Raw genomic sequence first — 22299 nt, forward strand, 5'->3', positions numbered from 1 at the left:
GTGAGCACGGCCGGGCCGCGATGCGGGGAAGGGCCTTCGCCGCGGCGGCCAGTGGCCGGAGCCGCGGGTGGGCGCGACGGGGCCGTGCCAAACCCCGCGGGGCGCGGGTGGGTCCGGCGGCGGGGGGAGCGCCGGAGGCGGGGGAAGCTTGAGGGGCCGGAGGGGATGAAGGGGGAGGAGGGATACTCCGGGAAAGTACTTGCGGAGGCGGGGGGCGACGTGGGGGCACCCTCCGATCCCCTCCCCGGCGGGGGGCGGTGGGGTGGGGCGCGATCCCCGCGGTGCGGTGGAGCGGGGGCCCGGCGCAGGTGGAGCCTGCGGGGGGCGGCCGCGGCACCGAAGGGCCCCGCGGGGAGCGTCGAGCCGCTGGCCCGAGGAAGCGACCCCCGGGGCGGCGCCGCTTCATGGGATTCTCCCGGGGCTGCCTCCTGTGCCTGCGGTCTCTCCTAGGCCTTGAATCCCAGCCAGGTTTCCGTCAGAGGGTCCCTCCGGCGCGGCCGCTCCCGGGCGCTTTGTATCGCTTGCCGCCCCTGCGTGGCCGTGGGAGCGAGTGGGGGCTCCGGAAAGTCGGGGCTTCCCGGGACCGCCTGCTCCGTCTCAGCTGGGGCTGGGGCGCTGTGAAGTTCGGGAGGCGTCGGGACGAGGCTTTTGGGCGATGGTGCTGACGACCCAGTCTGGCAGCGGGAGTTGTAGGGGAAAGGGCCCCCGTGAGCAGCGGGGCTCGTCTCTTTTCACCCGGTTCGTGGCTTGGCCGGTGCCTCAGTGCGTGTGCGGCAGCTCGCCAGGCTGCACAAAGGAACAGCCGGCCGGGTTCGGCCCGTCCTGCAGGCGCAGGAGGTATGGATGAGCAACAGCGTGCGGGGCGGGGGCTGCGGTGGGCCCGGGCAGCATCGCCCCGCTCCGTGCTCCGTCGGGCACGAAGGGTTAAAATTCAGCTCCCGTTCGGAGTGCCCTTAACTCCTTTTATTGCGTTCGTGGAGATGAACAGTCTTCAAGAATGAAATTATGTATCCCTCCCAGTAGAGTTAATGTCTTGCAAGCAGCTCTGATCTACAACTCCTTCGGTCCAGTAAATTTATATAACCTGCTTATTAATGGTTTATGAAATGATAAGGAAGCTTTTCTGTGTGCTGCTGTGTTTTCTGTGTTGTTGTCAATATTTCCTAATTCAGCTGTCCGGAGTAGGAGAAGCTTATAGCTGTTAACAATGTATATTTCTACCATTTAAGGGATTTTGTTTTGCTCTCGTTTTGTATTTTTGATCATTCTACATCTCGAGATAGGCTCCTGAATGAGGAGAGTGAATAAAATGGAAGGCACAGTCATTCTCTTTGGCTACAGTAATACTCTAGGTATGACTTGTAACAAAAAATGTAAATATTTAAATGGATTTCTGACTCAGTTCTATTTGACTTATTGATCTATGGTTACTGCTAAAATGGTCTTTATGATTATGCAGAAGTTAATAGTTACCATAGAGAAAGAGATTGTTTTTCTGTTCATCAGTGACTGTTTTCCATTTCTTCATCTCTTGGCAATTGTCTGTGGAAGTGCTGTTTTTTTCTCTTAGCAAAAATCTTACAGAAGAAATAAGAATGTGAGCGAAGTCCAAAACAATGAATTTCAGATGTGTTCAGCCTTGCCTGTGATTCTTGGTACCCTGAGTTATCCTACAGTAAAAGCTTTTAAATCTCTAATTGCATATAGTGTTGGTTTTAAGCCTCGGTGAAAATTCAGATCTACAGGACTCTAAACCTAACACATAAAAGATTTTTTTTCCCTAAAGTATACATGTGAAATGCAATTCAAATGAACCATTTAAATCCCTACTAGCAGAAAATCTATTTTTCATCCTGGGAATTACTTTCCTGCATTTATTATTTAGCTAAAATGTGTGGAAACTGAAGGCGCATGTAAACTACACAGAGTAGACAAGTTTGTTTATCTTCTCACGTAGTGTTGTGAAACCTTCTGATTTTTTGTTAGTAGTTTGACAGCATTATGCATTTGGGAAGAAAAAAACCTAAACCAACAAGCCACATTGGGCTCTTAAAACTTGCCAGACTTTTAAGTCTCACATTTTGTAGTTTGATAGAGTTGCTTCGTGTCGGAATGATCTGCAAGTAATTTTCTTTCCTACCATAATGGATATGATGGGATAAAAACTTTCTGAAATGGTAGTGGAAGTCTTTGCAAAAATTGCTTCCTTCCCCAGGAATAGAAGCTATTGGGAAAAACATTTTATAATAGATTTTTTATTGTGTGTTTGTGAGTGCCTATTACAGCACTGTGAAATATGTCTTGAATTCTGCCTATAGTTGGTTTTATTCCACTAGTAATATTGATGGAACTACATAGCATTGGAGAAAAAAATTGCTCTAATGCTATAGAAATTTAATCTTTGGTACTCTAGAAAAGATTTTTTTACAGAAACTGTCAAGTGAGAGATTGTCAGCCTGAGCTGGTCTAATTGATGAGTTTGGAGTTGTACCCTACTTAGTGTGTTCCTCTACTTGTCTGACATTCTGCTGACTTTGTTGTTTTCTTTAGGGGAGGGGTCGAAGTTTACTTATATTTTTATTTGCTTTGCCAGCTTATCAAGCAAGCTTGTTTTAAACTAATGTGAAATTTTGTCCTTAGTCTTGTTTTTGGAGTTTGCTTTGATCAGTGAACATATATTAAAATTACAGATTTCTTGTTAAGTCTCAATTGATCTCAAAATATTAAGAAGTGAAATTGGAGCATATTGCCTTTCTTTTCCTGCAGAATACCAAGCATAAATTCAATCAAGCTAAGACTTAACATGTCCTCTACAGTCATATTATTGAATTACCACCAGAGCAGCTTTGATTTTTCTGCTGATGCTTTCACCAAAAGGATCTGTTTTCCCCTGTTAGTCTTTCTTTGCTGATCCAGCTGAAAACGGCTGTACAGAAAAATGTTAAGCTTCAGTTGGATCAACTGTCTGAACTGACTTCGTGGCTATACAAATGTTATTGCTTGCATAGGAGGAGAGGAGTCTGTGACCACTCTTTGCTGAAGCAGCTCAATTTTAGTTTTACCTAATAGTTCTGCCTTGTCAATAGACTTGGCAGCTTAAACTGAAGCTCTGGTGGTTGTGTCTCCTTCTTGACTGCGCCTCTTCAGCTGCTGGCAAGGAGGCCTTTGTAGCTGTGAGTTAAGTGAAGTCAGGGAGTTAATCAGGTCATTAATTGCTTTTTTTGTTTTGTTGAATTTTGGCTGGATCATGTATCTGAACTGGCTGATCATCCAGGTCGTGGGGTGGAAATGGAACTTAGGTTGAAGTGGGGCTGGAGATTGGTAGCTCTGATTGAAATTTCTTTGAGCTTTTCTGGAACCATACATTTCCATCAGCATGACCTGGGTTAACAAGGGCCTATAGCAAACTGTTTCAAGCTGGCTTGGCAGGTAAAAATCACAGTACATTGGAGAATGTTGTTCCATTTCTCTCAGCTGGCATGTTGATGTGGGTGGCAACAGTAATGAGCAGAGGATGCGGAACTAGGGATGTGCTCAGCACAGCAACCTCAGACTGACACAGCTGTATCTGGAAGGGGATTTGTTCTCATCCTAAGGATGGGATCCATCAAATGCTTATTTTGAACTCATGTTCTTTATGCTGTATAGTTAAAACAGATGTTGCATCAGAAAGAACAAAATTTTAATAATAAGCAAGATCAGGAAGACTCTTCTGTTCTGCTGTGCAGGATGTGGTTTTTGTCGTTGTTTTGTGGGTTTTGTTTTGTTTTTTTTTTTTCTTGTTTCTTTTCCTTCATTTTTATTGAGCAAGACTTGCAACTGGCAGATACCAGTTTGGATGTATAAATGGCATCATGTCATATGTAGCTGCAGTTAGACATTCATCCAGACCCCTTTGAAGCATGTGGTTAGGAGATAGCTCTGAAAACATGAATTGCTTTGTTTGGCATTTGTCTTACATAGTAATTCTTTGTGGAATCCTGGTGTTCTGGAATAGTGATTACCAGATGTGATGGCTTAAAGATGTTTCTGTACGGTAATTTCTGTTTCCGCAGAGGTGTGACTGAAAGTGTGTCAGGACAAATTCATTTGTGCGTGAGAAATTGCTTAAAAGGAATATGTATGCCAAAATGTAAAGGTGCTCTTGAGGAAAATATAAAACCATTAATTTCAGAGTCTGGGGATGTGAAACAGGCTCTTGGCTTCTTTGAGTACTGAGTCTGTAGGATTTTTGAGATTTTGCTGGTGGGCTTTGATACTGAAGCCAGAACCAAAGGTTACCCTTCTAAGTGAAACCATGGTTTCAAGTACAGTGTATTAAGACTTGGACCAAACTGTTTGGAATCTTTTTCTGATTACCTTTCCTTTTCTGGGAAACAACAAACTGGAACTTCCTGGTGAACTGGATTATAAGCAGTACTGTAGGTATACCTACAGAGAGTTTACCCTTCAGAACTGCTTTCTGTAGGTGTGTACTTGGTCATTGGCCTGGGCTTGTTCACTGATCTAAGAGCTGCAAGTGTTACTGAGACTAAGAAAAACATGTAGTTGGCCAGAACCACTCTTACCGAGTGCTAGCTCTTCTAAGTTTGGATGTGACCACTCTTTATCAGTTTATTTTTCTGGGGCAAAAACTCCAAACATCAATGATCTCTCTTTCCTTTTTTTAATGTTGTTTCAACTTCATTAATGTGATTCAAGCCTCTGTTGAGGCTCCACTCTCAGTGGTGGACTGATGTTAGGCTGTTAAAGAAGCTTGTTTCTGAAATCCACCAGGACTAGAGATACCTTGGCATTTCCAATGCTGTGCAGTTTGCTGATGGGCACCACTGAGCATATAAGAGCCAAAATCTCCTTGTTTTTCAGTGTGTCGTGTAGTGCAGAGTGGCTCATAAATGCTTGGATCTTTAGTTAGCTGATATCTTTGTGTGTTGTCTTAAGATTTTGAGTGAGGATAGTATTTTTTCAAAGGCATTAATTCATCGACTCCTGTAGTAAAAATCTGTGGAGACATTTGAAGGAATTTGTTCCCCATATGGAGGAATGACACAAATAGAAACTTGGTTCACAATTAATATAGGCTGGGTCTAGATTTTGTTTAGTAACTAATGATAAAAGTGTTGGATTTATATTTTCCCACAGTATAAGGGAAAAGCATGTTCCTGCCTTCCAAATGTGTCTAACAGCAAACTTCTAGTTTTGTTCTTGGGTGGTTTTTTCTGGAACTCAGTAGCACTAGACCAGTTCACATGAAACAAGAAGCTGAATACCATAGCCTCATGAAACTTAATTGCTGGTTTTTAAAAATTTTTCTCTCTAATATTTGGTTCTTATTGAAATTAATAATCTAAATTCTGTGGGGGGGGAAAAAAGCAGTGGGTACTTTTTGTTACAAAAAAAGTTATTAATTTCATTTGTACAGGTGGCTGTAACTGCAGGACTATAGAGCTGTCGTGCTTTGAGGGTTGTGGCTTCCTCATGTCTCAGCAGTGGATCAGATGAATTTTCAACCTTTTCCTGTGCTTTACTGCTATGCCTTTAGCATATACTTTTTTTAAGGCTGGCTATTTTATTGTCAGAGTCTGCTTAACATGGTATTTCTGCTGACTGTTTTTGATTTAAAAGAATGAGATGTGACACTGTTTTCAAAAAGCCTGTGAGGCTTAATCTGGTCTAAAAAGTCTGAGAAAGAATTTACTCATCATTAGTGTGGTACTACTCAAGGCTTAGTGCTTTGGGCTGGGCTGGGGTTCCTGTGCAGTTTCTTTCTTGTAGTTCTGATCAGTGCAGAGTCTGTGTTTATGTTGAGTCATCGCATTTCAGGTTGAAATGTACATCACCTGTGCATCAAATTCCCTAATTCAGTCTGACAATCTGAGTATGAGAATTAGATTGTCTAGTTTAAAGTCTTACATAAACCAGAGTTTATAGGATTCAGTGACTGTGATGTTGGTTTTGCTTTTTGTATTTTAGCACATACCTACTGATAGAAACCCCAAAAAAGCCACTCTTTCCTTCCCCTCCAGTCCTCCCAGTTGAATGATTAATAAACTAGTTAATAGTTATGATTATTTGTGTGCTCTTATATTAATGAACCTTGAACATTATCAGAGCTTAATATTGATGTCCAATTTTGCTTGTGTCTATAAAGTTTGGTATTTCTGTGTAGTTTTCAGTGTCTATGTGAGAAGCATCTTTTATGTAATGTGTTCTTTCTTTAACTGGATTTGCACAGGGTGGCTTTGAAAGAGTGTCACGACATTTGTATGCATATTTATTTGCACATGAGGATTGCTTCCTCGTTATTTAAATGACATGAATTTGTCAGAGGCCATTTGCTGGTTTAAAGTGCCTCTTAACTGTGCCATCTTTGAGCAACTGGGCATTCCTGTGTGTTCTCTTAGCTTTGTAGCAGAGAGCCAGCCTCCTGCGAGGGAATGAAGGACTGCAATTCAGTTGGCCTGTATCTTTTTGATAGGATGTTTTCTGAAAGTGTCTGTAAAATAGTTGTGTTTGTAACAACCTTTTTGTAGCTGACTTTATATATAAAATCTAAGCTATGGTTTGGATTTGCTGTGTGCAACTGGCAAATAGAAGACAGTCACTGAATGCTTTGTCAAACTCTCTGCATGTGCTATGGATAGGTGTATCATGCTAATATTAATGTGGATTGTTTATAATTGTAAAATTTGCTTGGCCTACACTCTAACAGCCAAAATACATGAATATTTCTCTGCTGTCAGGTGGGGTGGGGTACACCCCTTTAAGCAGGTATGTGCTTAGTACTATCTAAAAGTTTTCCTTGTTCTTAGAAGTATGGAATTTATATCTCAGACATGACTTTTATTGACCTATATGACATAATATAGATTCATGTCCATTATCTCACATTTTAAATACAGTCCCATACTTAAATTTTATTTTCAGTTGCAATAAGTTATTCTCTGCACAGTTAACTCTTACTTTGAACATAATTTATTTTGTCTGTTAGAGTTTGTTCTCAAAGTAGTCAGTCTTATCCATGGTGTTCAGCATCTTGTCTGTGCACAGACCAGGAACATAACTGTTCACTAGAAAAGGCAACGTGGTTTCTCTGCCTACAGTATTTGTTGACTTAAGGATGAGGACCCAATTCTGAAAATCATACAGTGTAAAGAATATTTATCATTCAAGCAGAGAAAAAAAAATCAGCTCTACCATATACTAATTTAAGTACCTTTAAATTATTATTCTAGTACTGTAGACTTAGTTCTTCCTTTCTTCTGAGGCGGGCAGTGCTGAGGTAGGAATACAGATGCACCAAAAATAGTGAGGTCATGTGAACTGCAGAAATTTTATTCTTGATTTGGAAGTCCAAGTGAGGATAAAGTAGGAGATTATAATAATAATAATTTTTGAGGAAATCCAGGATGAAAATCTTTCTGATTCTATCTTGATTTCCTTATTGCTCATTTTTCTGCTTTAATTTCTTAATAATATACTGCAGTGTTTTGCTATGAATGAGTATCATAACTTGGTTGGGGAAAAAAAAGTTTTCCACAAAATGGCTTGCCTTCTTCTGTTGCATATTTTCTTTCACTTGCAGGGATTTGGTTGATTTGATAGTGTATTGCTCTCTTTCCTCTCCTGCATTTCAGGCAAAAAAATTTTTTAAAAATGTTTTTTAAAAAATTATGTATTCAGAGGTAAGAAACTTTTTTGGAATGTGATGTGTCCTGGAATTTTCTGAGATGCTGGGTCATGACTTATCTCCAGTCGTGCCTGATTACAGCTAAACTTCCTGCACTTCTGAATTGCAGTTCAATGTCCCCGGACTGTTTGATTGTATATTCCTTTCTTGAATTGAATAAATGATTTCCTTTTTCCAGGTTTGTTTTCAGCAGGATCAGCCCCTGTTTTCACTTCTGCAAGCACCCTGGAGCTTTGGGTCAGGGAGGACAAACAGAGGGGGTGTGCTGTTGCTAAAAGGAAGTGACATGGATCTGGTGCATACAGCTAATGTAACCATGATGTAGTACATTTTTGGAATGGTCCTGTCTATCTGCCTCCCTCACCCTCCAAAGATCCCACCTGAGATGAAGATTATGCATTCAGGAGCTCTTCTCTGGAGTTTCCTCTAGATGCATCAGTGATTTCTGTGGCACAGGTAGTGATGGCTCTGTCCTTTTTCAGTAGAGAAGCTTCTGTAGGTGTGATTCTGTGAGTTGTAAACTGCCTGATCATCTTGTTACAGAGATGGGAGCATATCTCAGCTCCATGAGTGACAGGACATCTCCAGGTACTGTCACATTGTTTTGTTGTCTGCTTCTAGCAGATACCAAGATTTTCTTTAAACCAACTGGGTCCTACTCACTGCCTTGGCTCTGGCTCCTCACATAGTGTGTTACAGTCTAGCCACCCGAATTAGTTCTATCCCCTTCCATAATGGCCCTAGAAGTTGGGGTTTCTGCAAGTAAAGGCTGTGCAGCCATCTGAGCACAAGTAAAGAGGGGTAACTAAATGCATGTCTTTATTTTTCATGGCATTAGATCAAGTGAGAAATGGAACTGACTGGTGTGGGCAGAGTGTAGGCAAATGCTAAAATGATTAATGTGGTGATCGAGAAGACACAGCTTATCTTGCTAATGTTACCTTAGGGAAAAGAAGAGTAGTCCCAAAATCTTCCTTCCTTCAGATTTTCTACAAAGAATGGGAAAAATTTCTCTTACAGAGGACTTTTTTTTTTTGTTCCCCTTCACACATTGTCTCTGGCTCCAGTTACATTTAGAAATAAACAAACATGCTTGCTTCAATCTTAGGTGGCTTTTACACTGGAAATGATTGCTTATTGTTCAGCTCACTGTTTCAGTGTTTAGTCTAGGTAAATGCTGCATGAGCTTCTTCTCCTCTTTTAGAAAGAATCTTTCAGCTTTCTAATATGCATCTTTGCTGTGAAACACATCACATCTATAAAAACGGATCAGTTGCAGCTGAAATAGCTGCTATCATGAAATACCTGATGATGTGTTGACTCATCTATGAGAGATGACACTGTATCCAGTCTAGTTCTTTACAGAGATACCAGATCAATCTGCTGTGAGTTGTCCCAGTTTCTTCAGTGGAAAGGGACTGGCATCTGCCAGTCTTGCATTATATCATGCTCAAAGCGTGAGGACTGCTGTTCTTTGGTAGGTGTAAAATGTCATATTTTGAAATTTACGTTAGACTTAATTCCATCTTCCATCCAGGATTTGATTTCAGGTACACTTCGGGGCATAGATAATGCCTGCAGCTCATGACCAAAAATTGTGGTTTTACACTGTACTTTTCCTTGGTTTTCCATGTGGTGCAGGCATGTATGGCTGTTAGGGCTCTAAACAATACTGGCTTAAAGCTGTAGGCCTAATTTTTGGGATAATCTCATTTCATAAAGTTGGGGATGGCACTGGTGTGAAGTACTCTGGGAATTGCTTCTCTGCACATGTTTACATGGAACTGTGAACAGCCTTCCTACTCAGGATTTTAGAAGCCCTTGAGATCTAAGCAATGAGGGTGTTGAATTCTGGTAATTCTTAGCTCTTGGTGCTTTCAGGCACCTCATTGTTATTGAAGACAGTGGTTAGTTTAGGGATGTAGCAAGGATGGTCTTGGGGATTTTTTTGGGTTTTTTTCCCAGAAACACCACATTCAGTGTTTTCATCTTTTAAAAACAAACACAGTTTGTCTGATGTGTTAGGTGTCAGTAATGAGTTTGTATTTAGCTTCAACCTGCTGTTAAACAGGTAATGTTCTCCTAGTAATCCTGGTATGGAGTGTGTGGAGGCCAATCTCATTTATGTGTAGGTGTTAAAGTGAGCTGCATTACTGTATTAAATTAGGCATAGCATAATTCTCTGCTTACTTTGGGGACTTCATTATCTGCTGTTTTAAATTTGGAACTGGGTTATAGAGGTTCCTGGGTTTAATCCTAATTCTTTCATGCAATTTAGAAGTTGTTTTTATTTTTCTGAAGATAGGAAACTGTGTCCCCATGTCCTCATCAGAGGCCTTTAGTCCCAATAACATTTGTAAAGAACTTAACCAAGAGAACTGTCATTAATACATATTATTTCTGACAGTATAGATATTATAATTTCCTATAGGAGTTGAGATCATTTAAGTTCACATGCATGGAAAATGTGTTAGATGATTACTATTTAGATTGTAACATATTTCATTACTCTCAGTCTTGTCCAGAGCAAAATTAGGGAGGTTTTTCACATCAACTTAAGATTTTTATGACTCATCTGTTTGGGTATAGAAATATCACTTGTCTTTCATCTGAAGGGTGATCAGAGTAGTTTAACATGCATAAAATTCACCTTTACTCTATAGTAAGCCTAGATCACTATATAGTGGTCTTAAAGGAAGGAGTAGAACATTTCTTCTGAGACTAATGGAACATTTGAATATCAGAAATTCAGATCATCAGAAAGGGGAAGAGGCAGGGCAGTAGCAGATTGTGTGGTTTTGTGAAATCAGTGAAGTAAATCCAATGTGAAGGACTTGGTCTAAATAGAATTGTTGTGGTACACAGGAAATAAAAGATGTTGAAGAAAATTGCAAATTCATTGATAATTTTGCAAATTAAAATGGTTCATGGTGCAGCACAGATTCATTGAGAAGGAAGGTGGATCATGGATTCTCTGCTGTTTTGTTTTCCTTTTATTTTTCAGTTCTCCGTAATCTCTTTCCATAGAAACTTCAAGGTAAAAGATGCAGGTTCTAGTAGTAGAAATGGAGACTTGGGAGATCTGGCTTAATTGTTATTTTGTTCTACAGATGTATTCAGTGATTGGTTATTTGTGGTTAAATCCAGAAGACTTAAATATTTCCATATTAACGTTTAGGTTCTTGTCATGCCAAACTCCAAGTGAATCATGTTTTAGTTCTCCTGTGCATGTTGGAAAGTTAGAAATGGAAGAATCTCATTGAAATGAAAGGGTATTTACTGCTTAGTGTAGAAAATAAGACACAGAGTCTAGACTCAAGCCCTCTTACTTTCTAGCCTATAGCCCTTGGGATTTATAGTTGTATGCCTCTTTGGAAGTTCAAAACGTTTCTGTGGTTAAGGGGTCATTCCTTCTAGCACATGTCTGATAGATGTGCCTCTAACAGGGTTATGACATTCACAGAAACAGACAAAGGTATGAGCTGCTAGCTCAAACATGTGTTTCCTGGGCCTGTCCTGTTCACTAACAAGTGGTTTTGATCCTGGCACTGACACTAGTGGGGATGTCTAAGGATGACCCAGGATATCTCATGAGTTCTTAACCTGACTGCTGCCACTGGAAGAGCTGTTCTCACTGTCCATTGTGTACTTCTGCTGTGCCTTTTGTATTTGACTTTCTCATAAATCATAATCATTCAATGAAAACAGCACAAGGTATTTTCTACTGCTGTGGTGAGCTGGATTGTCTCCAAGTGGTCTGGCAAATGCTGTCTAAGCAAGAATGGGAACTAGGGGGAGTGCTGGGTGGTTGGGCTGGCATAGCCACCTCCTGCAAACTGCTTTGAAATGTGAGTCATAAGTTACGTTCTCCAGTGCGGGGAATAGAGAAAATAGTTTACAGATAGTTTAACCTAGCTCAGTTTCCATCTGGAAGTAGGATGCTGATGATTTTTGAGCAAAGGAAGTTGTTTGTGTGTTTTGAGAAGGCAGGTTCACAAAGTAGTTAACAAAAAAGGAGCTACCCTTGAAAAAGTACAGTGTTTCAACTTTTTTTTTTTTGAGGGAAAAGTGTTTAATAGCATCACTTTGAAGGTTGTTCCTTGTTCCAAAAAAAAAGGAAATAAAGGATGCAGTGGACTAGAGAGTTGGGCCAAGGGCAAGCATAGCCTTCTAGCCCAGTTGTGAGGGCCCCTTCTCAAGGAAGTGATAATGGTGGAAGTAGTGGTTACTGACTTGGGGACTTTTTTCTCCCCTCTTTAGTTTTTCCTTTAAATGAGGCCTCCTTGGTCAAATGGCAGTAGGTTTGTGTTATGTGGGTAGGGGTGAACTGCACAGCCGTGATTAGAGGGAACAAGTGCTGGGCTTGCATGAGAACAGGTCCATTAGAGAATTTCACTTAAACAGAACCTTGAGCAATGGCAAAGTTTAGGCTGTGAGAAGAAGGAGATTATTACTTGTGGTCCCTTACTGTGCGTTTTCATCTCACTCCCTTGCTGACTGCTCTTTCTGCCTCTCAGGGGAAGGAAGAAGCAGCTTTTGTCTATATAATCTACCTACAAAACCTTGTTTATTTCAGGAGCCACCTCTCACAGAGAGCTCTGAGCATTGATTTTTTGAGACTGATATTTTAATGGAAATAAGCGTTTATATGTTAGTTTCCAGAATGTCTTCGTTTAATCAGCTCTTGCTTTCAGAAAGGCTGCATTGTACTTCTTCCCTAGAAACCCTGAGGCACCAGGGAGCACAGGTGCAGTCACTTGCCTCAACTGTTCAGTACAACCTGTAGAATTCCATCTTTCACTTGTTTAAGATATAGAACCATCTTTTCACTGTATCTAACATGTTACAGATGGTAGCTATGACATGGTCACTCCGTTACTGTGTTGTATGTAAGTGAAGCATCAAGTCAGTACCTTTAAACATTAACTTACTTTCTTAGCAAAAAGCTGTAGCAGTACCAGGTACCCACATCTGGACTGGGAACATTGTAGCTGATTATGTTAGTCTCCAAAGTCTGCCAAGAGTACAGAGTTTTTAGAAAAAAAAAATTGACTCTCAATAGCCTTTCTAAAGGCTAAAGTATAAGTGAGTTTAATGAAGTTGGAAAATTCATCAATGTTGACCAGTTATTAGGGAGGTAAACACCTTGTATTTATGGAAGAGCTAAAGAATTTTAGCCATGAATGAAATGCTGCATGATTATAGACTCAGGAAACTTTATTTGGGTAGGAGGAAGTGTTTTAATTTCAGTCTGCTCCAGCCAACCTTTCTGTAATACTCCATGATGTTAAATGCCAAGTAATGACTGTTTTTAAAAGTGATTTTGAAGTAAACTTGCATGTTCCATATAAGCTGGGAGAAGAAACTGAATATTAAGTACACTTTGATCTGCTTTTGTGATAAAGATGCCTGCTGTGTTTATTCAGCTATACTTCCGTGCTTTACCTTTACCACTTCTATGGAATTTTCTGACTCTCTTAGTCTAAATTCTCCTGTTTCTCTAAAGAATGGTGATTGAACTTTTCCGTGTGCAGGTCTGACTTTAAAACGGCAGTGAAATAGCAAGGTTTGAAACACTTTGCTTCCCACTTTTAGTTCTGTGATGTGGACATCTGCTCTAGAAAAATCTTAATGGGATTATGTGTGGTTTGATTTTATTAAAATTAATTTTGCCCCAAACTTCCCAACATAACTTGTCAGTTCAGTTTTATTGTGGATGCAGAACTGTGTGTGTGGTTATAACGCCTGTGTGCTTTTGCCATTTAGACACTGTAATCTATTCCTGCTCTTCGTTTTAAAAGCCTCTAAATTTGATAGTATTTGTAATTTACTAATGGGATGTTAGTTGTGCATAAATTGTAGTAGGAATGGTCAATTGTGAGATACGAGTGCGTACTTTTCTCCCTACCCCCTTCATTCTGGTGTATGACACTAAATTGACAGCTTACTTGCTGGGGCACAGCTGTGATTTGACTCTTTTTGCCAAATTGAGTTGTCAGATCTCCTGTGTGTTAATGTTCTAAAGCCAATCCAATAAGCTCTGTGTGTGTGTGTTGGACAACTCTTATTTTTATGTCTAAAGAAATGAGGGGTTATTTGTATTACAGTGTCTTCAAAAGTGGGTGTTCTGTACTTCAGGAGGAGCGTTTTACAAGTTATTCTAGTAATTAATAAATCTCTTTGTATGGACAGGCATTCAGATTTTTGAAATCAGAGGCTTATCTGTGCTAAGCAAAGCAGAGTCAGGTATTTTGTCCTTGGTCTGCTGGGGCCTAAGATCAAAATTCCTTCTGAATTGGGCAAGCAACTCTTGCATTGTTTTCTGAACATGTTTTCTTTTTGTGTTTTTTTTTGGTTTTTTTTTTTTTTTTTTTACTTCCTTGGTGCCTTCATCTCTGCGAAATAGCTTGTACACGGGCACTGATGTGCTGCTGACAAGTGTCAGAGTCGCCTGCATGAAATGAAGTGTGAGACTTGTGCTTAGGTGTGGAGATAGTTCTACAGATACAGCTTAAGAAGAGAGCTGCAGAGAAGTCTGAGCCTGAGGAAACCTATAAATAGTGGATGCCTTTGAGCACTATTTAATACAAAGGAGATGTTAGGGTAATGAAGGTGATTGATAATCCAAGTTACTAGCTGACAACTTCCCTCCTGAAATGATTACTTATGTAACTCATTTGATTTTCTTAAATTATATAGTGAGAAAGAATTGTCTTTGGTGAGTTGCCTTCAGTCTAGCCAGTTTTGTGGTTTAATTCTGACTAGCCGTTATTTCAGGTTCTGACTTTGCAATTGCTCCACTGCAGCTTCCCTAAGAAGAAGCTCTTCACTACAAATATGAATAGGTTTGCTTTAAAGTGAAGAGTTGAACAGAAATTGAAGTGGGAAAAAGTCTGAGAGTTCAAAGTGAGAATGCATATTAGTGGAAACACTTGTGTGAGGCTTTTGGAGAGCAGCTTTTGTTTGATTCTGAACTAGTCTGGATGAAGTCGACCTTTTTGTAATTGATATTTAAAGTGTTTTTTTCTACTTATTTCATAAAACTTGATCATGAATAAAATTAATTTTCTTCTTGTCAAACCTGGTTTTCCATTGTTCTTCAAGTGAGAAAGCTTAAAACTTGTAGCAAACTTGAAAGGATGGATCTTAGCCTGGAAAGGCACATTTTCATACTGAGAAGATGCAACAACATTTCCTGCTTCTTTCTGCATGTGGCATGCAGGCTCAAAGCAGGCAGAACTTAAGAAGAAGCTTTTACCTGGGTATGGTTTCCAGTTCTTGTGCCTTTAGATCAGCACCATTCTTCTAAATCCTGAGTGTTTTCAGGAGGGCTTTGCTGCCTGCGGCTGCTGTAGCTCCAAGATCAGGTTCTGGTTTCAGAGCAATTGCTAACCTACAGGCTGACTGAATTGTGCAAGGGAAGAGCTTCCTTCAGAAGTCCTGGAGAAGTCAGTGCACAGTTATTTTCCATTGAGGTGGCTTGTTTTATTAGCATGGAGATAATGGTGTCTGCACCTAGGAATTACTCAGACCATGAGCAAAGGTATGGATTGCTTTAAAACTCTTGCAGTTCAAGGCAGGTTCTGCCTCATGGCTCTCAGTCCCACGCTGCTTTAGTGAAAGCAACGCAGATCCTGGGTGAGGCAGGTGTAGAACAAGCCTTTTCTTCCTCCCACGGTCTTATTTTAGGTTTGATCTTCTCTTTTTTTTTCCCCCTTCATTTTCAGGGGTTAAAGAATACAGTAGTTCCTGAAGACAAAAAGGGTGTGTTCAAAAGATACTTCAAGGAGAGAAAAATAAATATAAGAAATGAAGTAATTAGAGGTTTTAAGTACATGGGGAGGACTATCTATTTAAATAAAGGTGATTTGCAAAGCTTCTGTCTCTTTTGTAGGTTTGTTTAGGTGGTTTTTTTCAATGGATTCTGGAGCCACAACATCTACTATGATTCTTTTAAAATCAATTCTGGATACAAAAGTAAGGAAGGGATCTCACAGTTATGACAAGTCACAAGTCTGTAATTTCGTTTTGCAATTAGTTCAGTTATGCCAACTGAAGCTTTTAATGCTTACAAGTTCAGTACTGTTCATTATTAATATACCAATTAGAATTTGTGTTAAAACAGCTAAATGCACAGAAATCCTCAGTCACTGGCTTTACTGAGAGTGAAGATATATCCACTGAAGCAGACAACTTAATTCTTAAATGCTGGGTAAGATGGAACATAACTATGACTGAAAATGGATAATATTTTTCAACTAAAAGAACTTAAAATATGAAGACTTGTCTCTAGGAATCCTTCCTCTATAGGCAGCTTCATCCTGGTTGCTAAGAGAGAATCTTGGGTCAATTGGTAGCAGTAGACATGGAAAAATGGCCATTTCCAGTTTGTCTCCCGAGCCTCAGCTCTACAGGAGTGATGGCAGTGTGAACCACATGGGCCTACTGACCATTCCTAGAGGGTATTTGGTGTTTCTGTTCTGACTATAGGAGGCTGAAAGCAAGCTGATGCTGCCCAAAAAGTGTGTTAGAAGCACTAAGAAAGAGTTAGCCTTTTAGCAACTGGTAACATCAGCTTTTAAGAAAAGGGCTTGCTTTTTGGATGAGTAAGATGATTTTAGAAGTCATTGTCTTAGAACTGCTACCCAACAAACATGAAGTCTTCATCTTTAGAGAAGCTTTGTATTAGTCTTCTGCATTATTCTTAGTATAGCTTTCAGTCACAAAATGGAACTTAAAAACAATACCTATATAGTGAAGTGAATATATATGTCTGGAGACTGGCTAATGTGCTGGTACTGAAGCAGTTTGGTATTTGGTATCCTTATATCTGGCACTCTTGGAAAAAGAAATTCTGCAGACAGTAAATTTATCAGTAGAATTTGAGTCTAAAACATGCAGACTTGGAAAGTAGGTTTTCCTTTTGGAGTAACTGATTGTGAAAGCAGTTTGTCCTTCACAGGAAGGTAATCTGTACAGGTAGCCAGGACACACTGGACAAGAAAGGTGGGGAAAGTGGTTGCATTTATTCGTGATTGCTTCTGTTGTGCTCTCAAACTTGAGGACAGCTGAGAGACTTCAGGACAGAAAAGGCTGAATTTCTCATGTTTCCTTCACTTTGTTAAATTGGGTGTTTTTAAAAATGTATATTCAAATGAAGTAGGACTAAGATAAGGTCTAGTAATTGTTAACAATTAAAAGTACTAAGTTCCAGTCACATACAAGTGTTCTCTTACATCTGCATTAAAGCAATCTTGTCTGTTTCCTTCTTTAGTTGTTTGAATGAAGGCAGACATCAATTTCTTTGAAACTCTCAGTATAATGGATCAAGTGCTGGAAAGATTTGCTTTAATAACTGGGGGAGAATGTTGCCAAAATCCAAAGGGAATTGTGAAATGCAGTTTGGTAATCAGTGCAATGTGTTTTAGATTTAGTCCCTGAAGTCTGCCTAGAAGAAAAACTATGGTATTAGGGAAAGCTGTTGGCGTTAATAAAGTCACAAACTAGAAAAGGAAAGACAGACTTAATTTACCATTTACCATTTGACTCCCAAAAGTGTATGTAGCTGTACTGAAAAAATTGCTTTCATTGGCAAGACTGCAGTTTACCTTCTCTCAATGGATTGTGTTACTATACCTTAATTATACTTGACCACGAAGTTCCAAGTGGAAGAGATTTTGTCAACACTGAAAAATTGTAAAAAGCCTTTTTAAAAAAAATAATTTATGTCCTATCAATGATATTGTTGGTGCAGATGGAGTAAAAGGCTGAACTTGCAAGCTCTAGGTTGTACTTTCTGAAAAGATCAGCTACAGGTTGCTGTTAGCTCAGTCCTGCTAGGTTGAACCATTAGTGGCTGCCATAGTTTGAAGCACTTCCCAGAGTGGTTCCAGTGCTGGGGAGTTGGTGTGGGGCTGGTGCTGCACCCAGGCTGACTACAAGGAAGAGGCAGGGTGTGAGGTAGCTCTGTAGCTGCCTGGCTTTGAGATGTGGACCTGGGATGGTTCTACTTGGGTGGGTCCCAGGCCTTTACCTTGGATAATGAGAGTTTGTCTCTGTGTATTGATTCAGTCTGCAAACAGTGGGGCTGTACAAAATTGGGTCCCAAGTTTAGACTTGTCCACTTTTAGACAGTGTAGCTGCTGTAACTTTTTTCCTGTCTCTGGAGGAAAAGAAAACCCACCCCAAATTCACCTTGTGGTATCTCTTCTTCATCCCAATAGTTAGAAGAATAATATTTCTTTATCAGCAGGACACACCTTTCGTTCCCATAGCTCTATAAAGCCCAGTAGTGTGGAATATATTTTAGCACATCTCTAAATTGATCTGTTTCAAGTATACTCTGAGTAACTAAAAAAAAAAAAAGGGACAAAAATCCAAAACAGCAGCAAAGATAAATGCTTAGACTTTTGGTGAAGAGTATCTTAGCCTAGGGTTTGAGTCACAGGCAGAGTTCTGTTTAAATTAGTGTAGGATCTGGAATACTATTCTGTTAAAATATTGTCCCAACTGAGCCCCTTCTTTGTAGGTTGTTATTCAGCTTAGAGGACAGGTACTGAGCTAGCTACATTTGGCCTTTTCTTGTGCACACCCCAAGTGTTAGCCTTTATGAAATTCCTTGTCCAGATAGTAAAGTACAGAGTTCCCTCTGATACCCTGTTGAGTACATGGGCTTATGTAAGCAGTCCAAGTGTGTTTGGGTAGGTGTCATTAATGAACTTGAAATTTTTGTCTAACTCTTGTTTTCTCTAAGCACTTCTTAAAAAGTGTTCTTCTCTTTAGATAATGCATGTTAGCTTACATAAAAGCATACCAAGGTGAGCTCATTGAGCTTAGAGGCATTAGGGACTGGTATCTCTCTCTCGGCCTGTCTCTCCATGTGCTCACCACCCCAGCAGCTCCCCTTTTTTATGAGAGAGAAGGGTGTCAGCTGTCAAATGCAACCAGTCTTGTCTCTGGCATGCAGATATCCATTCTCTCCATGTTTACCTCTTGATATTTAGGCAAGGCTTACATTGAGAATCCCTTTTCTTATTTTGCTTGTTTTTTTCCTTTGGTGCACCATTTTGAACTACACCAATGTAGGGTAATGTAAATCTTCTACTAGGTCAAATGATTTTATAGTTGGAAATTAGATGCAATACAATTTCACCTTAAGTAGCAAGTCTGCGTTTTATTTGAACTGTAGTTTACTCTGTAAATCATGCTTTACATTTTTTCAAAACTTCAAATGTTGGATTCTCCTCATACTCCTTGGCAAATTATTCCAGTATCTAAGAATAAGCTACAAATGTTCATCTAATATCAAATGCCAGGTACTTTATCTAGCAGGAAAAAAACAAAAGATGAAAAGAAGTTTGAAGTCTTTGTCATTTAGATTATGACCTAGTTGTTGCTTTATTTTCTATTCCAGAAGTCAGTTAAGCAAAATATAAGAACTCAGTTTTCATGTACGTGTGGGAGTGGGATGAGTTTCTATTAAAATATGGGCTGAACTGTATACCTGAACTGTAGGTACCAGTTGGGGATGAAGGAGACCTGTCAATGGGCTTTCCCTGCCTGTGTGTTGCATGGTTATTTATTGTCTCTTGCAGCATTAAATACTCACCTTGTCCTCACTTTCTTACCAGCATAATTAGAATTCATGCTAGTCTCTAGTTTAGCCTATATTCTTTTTCGTGGGTACATGATCTTATATTTGACTTGTCATAATTCATATTGAAATAATTTTACTGTTGAAAGGACTTTGTCACCATAACTAGTCCTTTATTGCTACCTCTGAATTTGTCAGTTTCTGATACTGGCTGATTATGCTGTTGAATATTCTTTGCAGACATAAGTGCAATACAAGAAGTATTAAGCATAATACTAATCTCTGCTGGACACAAATAGAAAATAGAAGCATCATCTTCTTCACCATGTGGACTTCTGTTAACCTGTTAATCCAATTAATTGATCACATAGGTAGGTCAGCATTTAACCCAATTGAAATTAAGATTATGCAGCTAAATTTTATGGTGTTTATATGCCTTTATTTAACTCCCTTGAAACCATGATACTAGAGGTTAATTTATGGTTATGGTGGTTCTTGGGACAGAAGCTCAGAACTTACGAGAGAAATAGGGAGATTGCACTTCATTCTTTATTTGACAAATAATTGTATTACAGAGGTCTGGAGATATCTGAGTAGAGAGAAAAGAAAGATTTAATTACTGTATTATTATATGATCTGATTAATTCTCAAATTAATAATGTAAGAAACCATGGGTTACAGGTGAGTTTAGCAGCCCTTCCATTATTTGCTGAATAGCTAGTATGGACATGGCAAGACTTTCCAAGATGTGAAGCAAACATTAGAATTGTGGACTGTTCCTGCTAAAAGTATTTTATTTTCTGAATGTAAAAAGCAGGATATGAAATAAAATATTTCTGCAGCATGGTTATGACTGAATTGCACAAGTCAAAACCTGTCCCTTCCTCTTTACCAGGAACTCTTTACTTGTTTATATGCGCTCCAAATAGTGCATAGAATATGCTTCAAATCAGTCTATTCTAAGTTGTTTAAATGAACTTCTTTCAAAGTAGCTCTTGGGAAGATGGAGTTTAGTATTGTCTTACACTCATTTTTCTGAAGAAGTTGCAAAAGCTACTGTACTTCACTGCTTTTTTTGGTGCAAAATTATGTCAAAACTTTCAGAAATAGTGCCAGAAAAAGCAATCCGGAGTCTTTAAGGTAGTATTCTGTGCAATACATGTGAAAACAGTTTCTGAAAAAATCTTGTTGGAAACCTCAGATGACAGCCTTCAATTTAAAGGAATAGCAAAATGAGTCATTCTTAAAGCATTAAAAAAAATATCTATAGTGTATTTTTTGTCCAGTAATAGGAAAAGGATTGACTCTGGATATGAAATGCTGAGCTTTATTGCATTTGCATTAGGCAGAATTATTAACATTGTATTGTAGGGGCTGTGGCACATTTTTGGCAAGCTGATACATTCCTCCCTTTCTCTGTTGCTTCCTCCCACTCAAGAGCTTTTGTCTTTTCTATCTGCTTTTTGAAGAGAGAAATGTGGTATGCATAAAGACCACTGAAACTGTAACTCAAGTTTGGATTTGATGTAAAGCTAAACTGTTACCATAAATTCAGATTACACAAAAACACAAAACTAAAACCTTTGTTTTCTTATTTAAATAAAGCCAAATACAGTTAAACTGTAGTAATAGGCAGTAGGGAATTAGCAGCCTGACTTCTGTAGCTAATACCTGGCAGAGCTGAGAAATGACTATTGTGTGAGGTAATTGTGCTTTCTCTGTGCGTGTTTGTGTATCATCTTTTCTCCTTTGAGAGGAGGCTGTAATGAAAGATGACAATGAGTTAAATATAAGGAAAACCCAACACTTGTCATCGCAAGAAGTATATGATAGTATCATGCCAACTGCTGTCATGTTCTATTTTTAGCAAGTATGGACTTGGTCTGTGATTTTACTGAGAAATCTTGGTCTCTACTGGATAAATTTAGGGAAGCGCAGTGCAGCCCATATTTTTTTTGCTAGAATGGTAAGAACATTTCATCATCAAACATATTGAGTGTCCCATGAACTGTACCTGAAAATGGCTGCTTGCCATGAGGTGATACCTTGGAGGATTCTTTTAAGCCTGTTGTATGCAAAACCCCATTAGCAAGGTTCAGACGTGGCTCCATACACTGCACACACACATAAGAATTTTTATGAACAGCCTTGGAATGCTACATGTGTGGTTGTTTCTAAAACAAACAGATAGTAACTTCCCCTCTGCCTCTGTTTATATATAGACATAGATGAATTAAAAAGCTTGATTCATCTGCAAATGGCTTTATATTATTTAATTTATTGAAACAAGAAGTCTATACAAGTAGTATCTTTAAATGGAAAATGAAGTCATTTAGGACTAATATTTATATAAATAAGTATTTTTATACAACTAGTAATAATTAACTAAAGACATTTCACTGTGATGTTTTACATCTAAGGCTGAAGAATTATGTTACTGAAATGAGAAGAGAGGAGGCAGGGGAGAGGGGGCTGAAGTGGACTCTTCATACCCAAGGATATCTAAAAATGGACCATAAATACTAACACTAATTTTCCTTTTTAGGTTTTCTTCAAGTTTTATGCAATAATATGTTAGGCTTACATGGAAAGGTTTTGGTAGCAGGAAGAGCTCAGGTGTGGCTTGTGAGAAGCTCCCCTCATGCCTGACATAGCCAGTGCCAGATGGCTCCAAGGTGGAGATGCTGCTGGCCAAGGCTGATCCCATGTAGTGGTGGGATAACAGGTTTAAGAAAGGAAAAAAATGTTTCTGTGTGGGAACAGTTGCAGACAGACAGGAGTGAGCATATGAGAGAAGCAGTCTGCTGTCACCAAGGTCAGTGAAGGAGGTCCAGGAGAGGCTTCAGGTGGTGGAGCAGAGATTTCCTGGCAGCCTGTGGGTGGAGACTGTGGTGAGCCAGGCCTGGTCCCTGTAGTCTGTGGAGGTCCAAGGTGAAGCAGACACCCACTTGGAACCCCAGGAGACCCCCATGCCAAAGCAGGTGGGTGCCCAAGGGAGACTGTGACCCTATGGGAA

General features: G+C 39.6%; 1 protein-coding gene across 15 annotated transcripts in view; it reads left to right on the forward strand.

The window, feature by feature from the left end:
- NUMB (NUMB endocytic adaptor protein) overlaps positions 1-22299 on the forward strand; it is a 90582-nt gene that overhangs the window by 65 nt on the left and 68218 nt on the right. Inside the window, exon 1 of one of the 15 annotated variants that reach the window (XM_030949818.1) lies at positions 277-19654. The exons of 13 other annotated variants lie outside the window; for them this stretch is intronic. The gene's annotated coding sequence lies outside the window, so the exon portion shown is untranslated. Of the gene's footprint in view, positions 1-276; positions 19655-22299 lie in introns of those variants that run through there. One more of the 15 variants, XM_030949820.1, reaches the window with a different exon arrangement.

The sequence above is a fragment of the Camarhynchus parvulus genome, chromosome 5 (genome assembly GCF_901933205.1).
Source record: "Camarhynchus parvulus chromosome 5, STF_HiC, whole genome shotgun sequence".
In the NCBI taxonomy this organism is placed as follows: domain Eukaryota; kingdom Metazoa; phylum Chordata; class Aves; order Passeriformes; family Thraupidae; genus Camarhynchus; species Camarhynchus parvulus.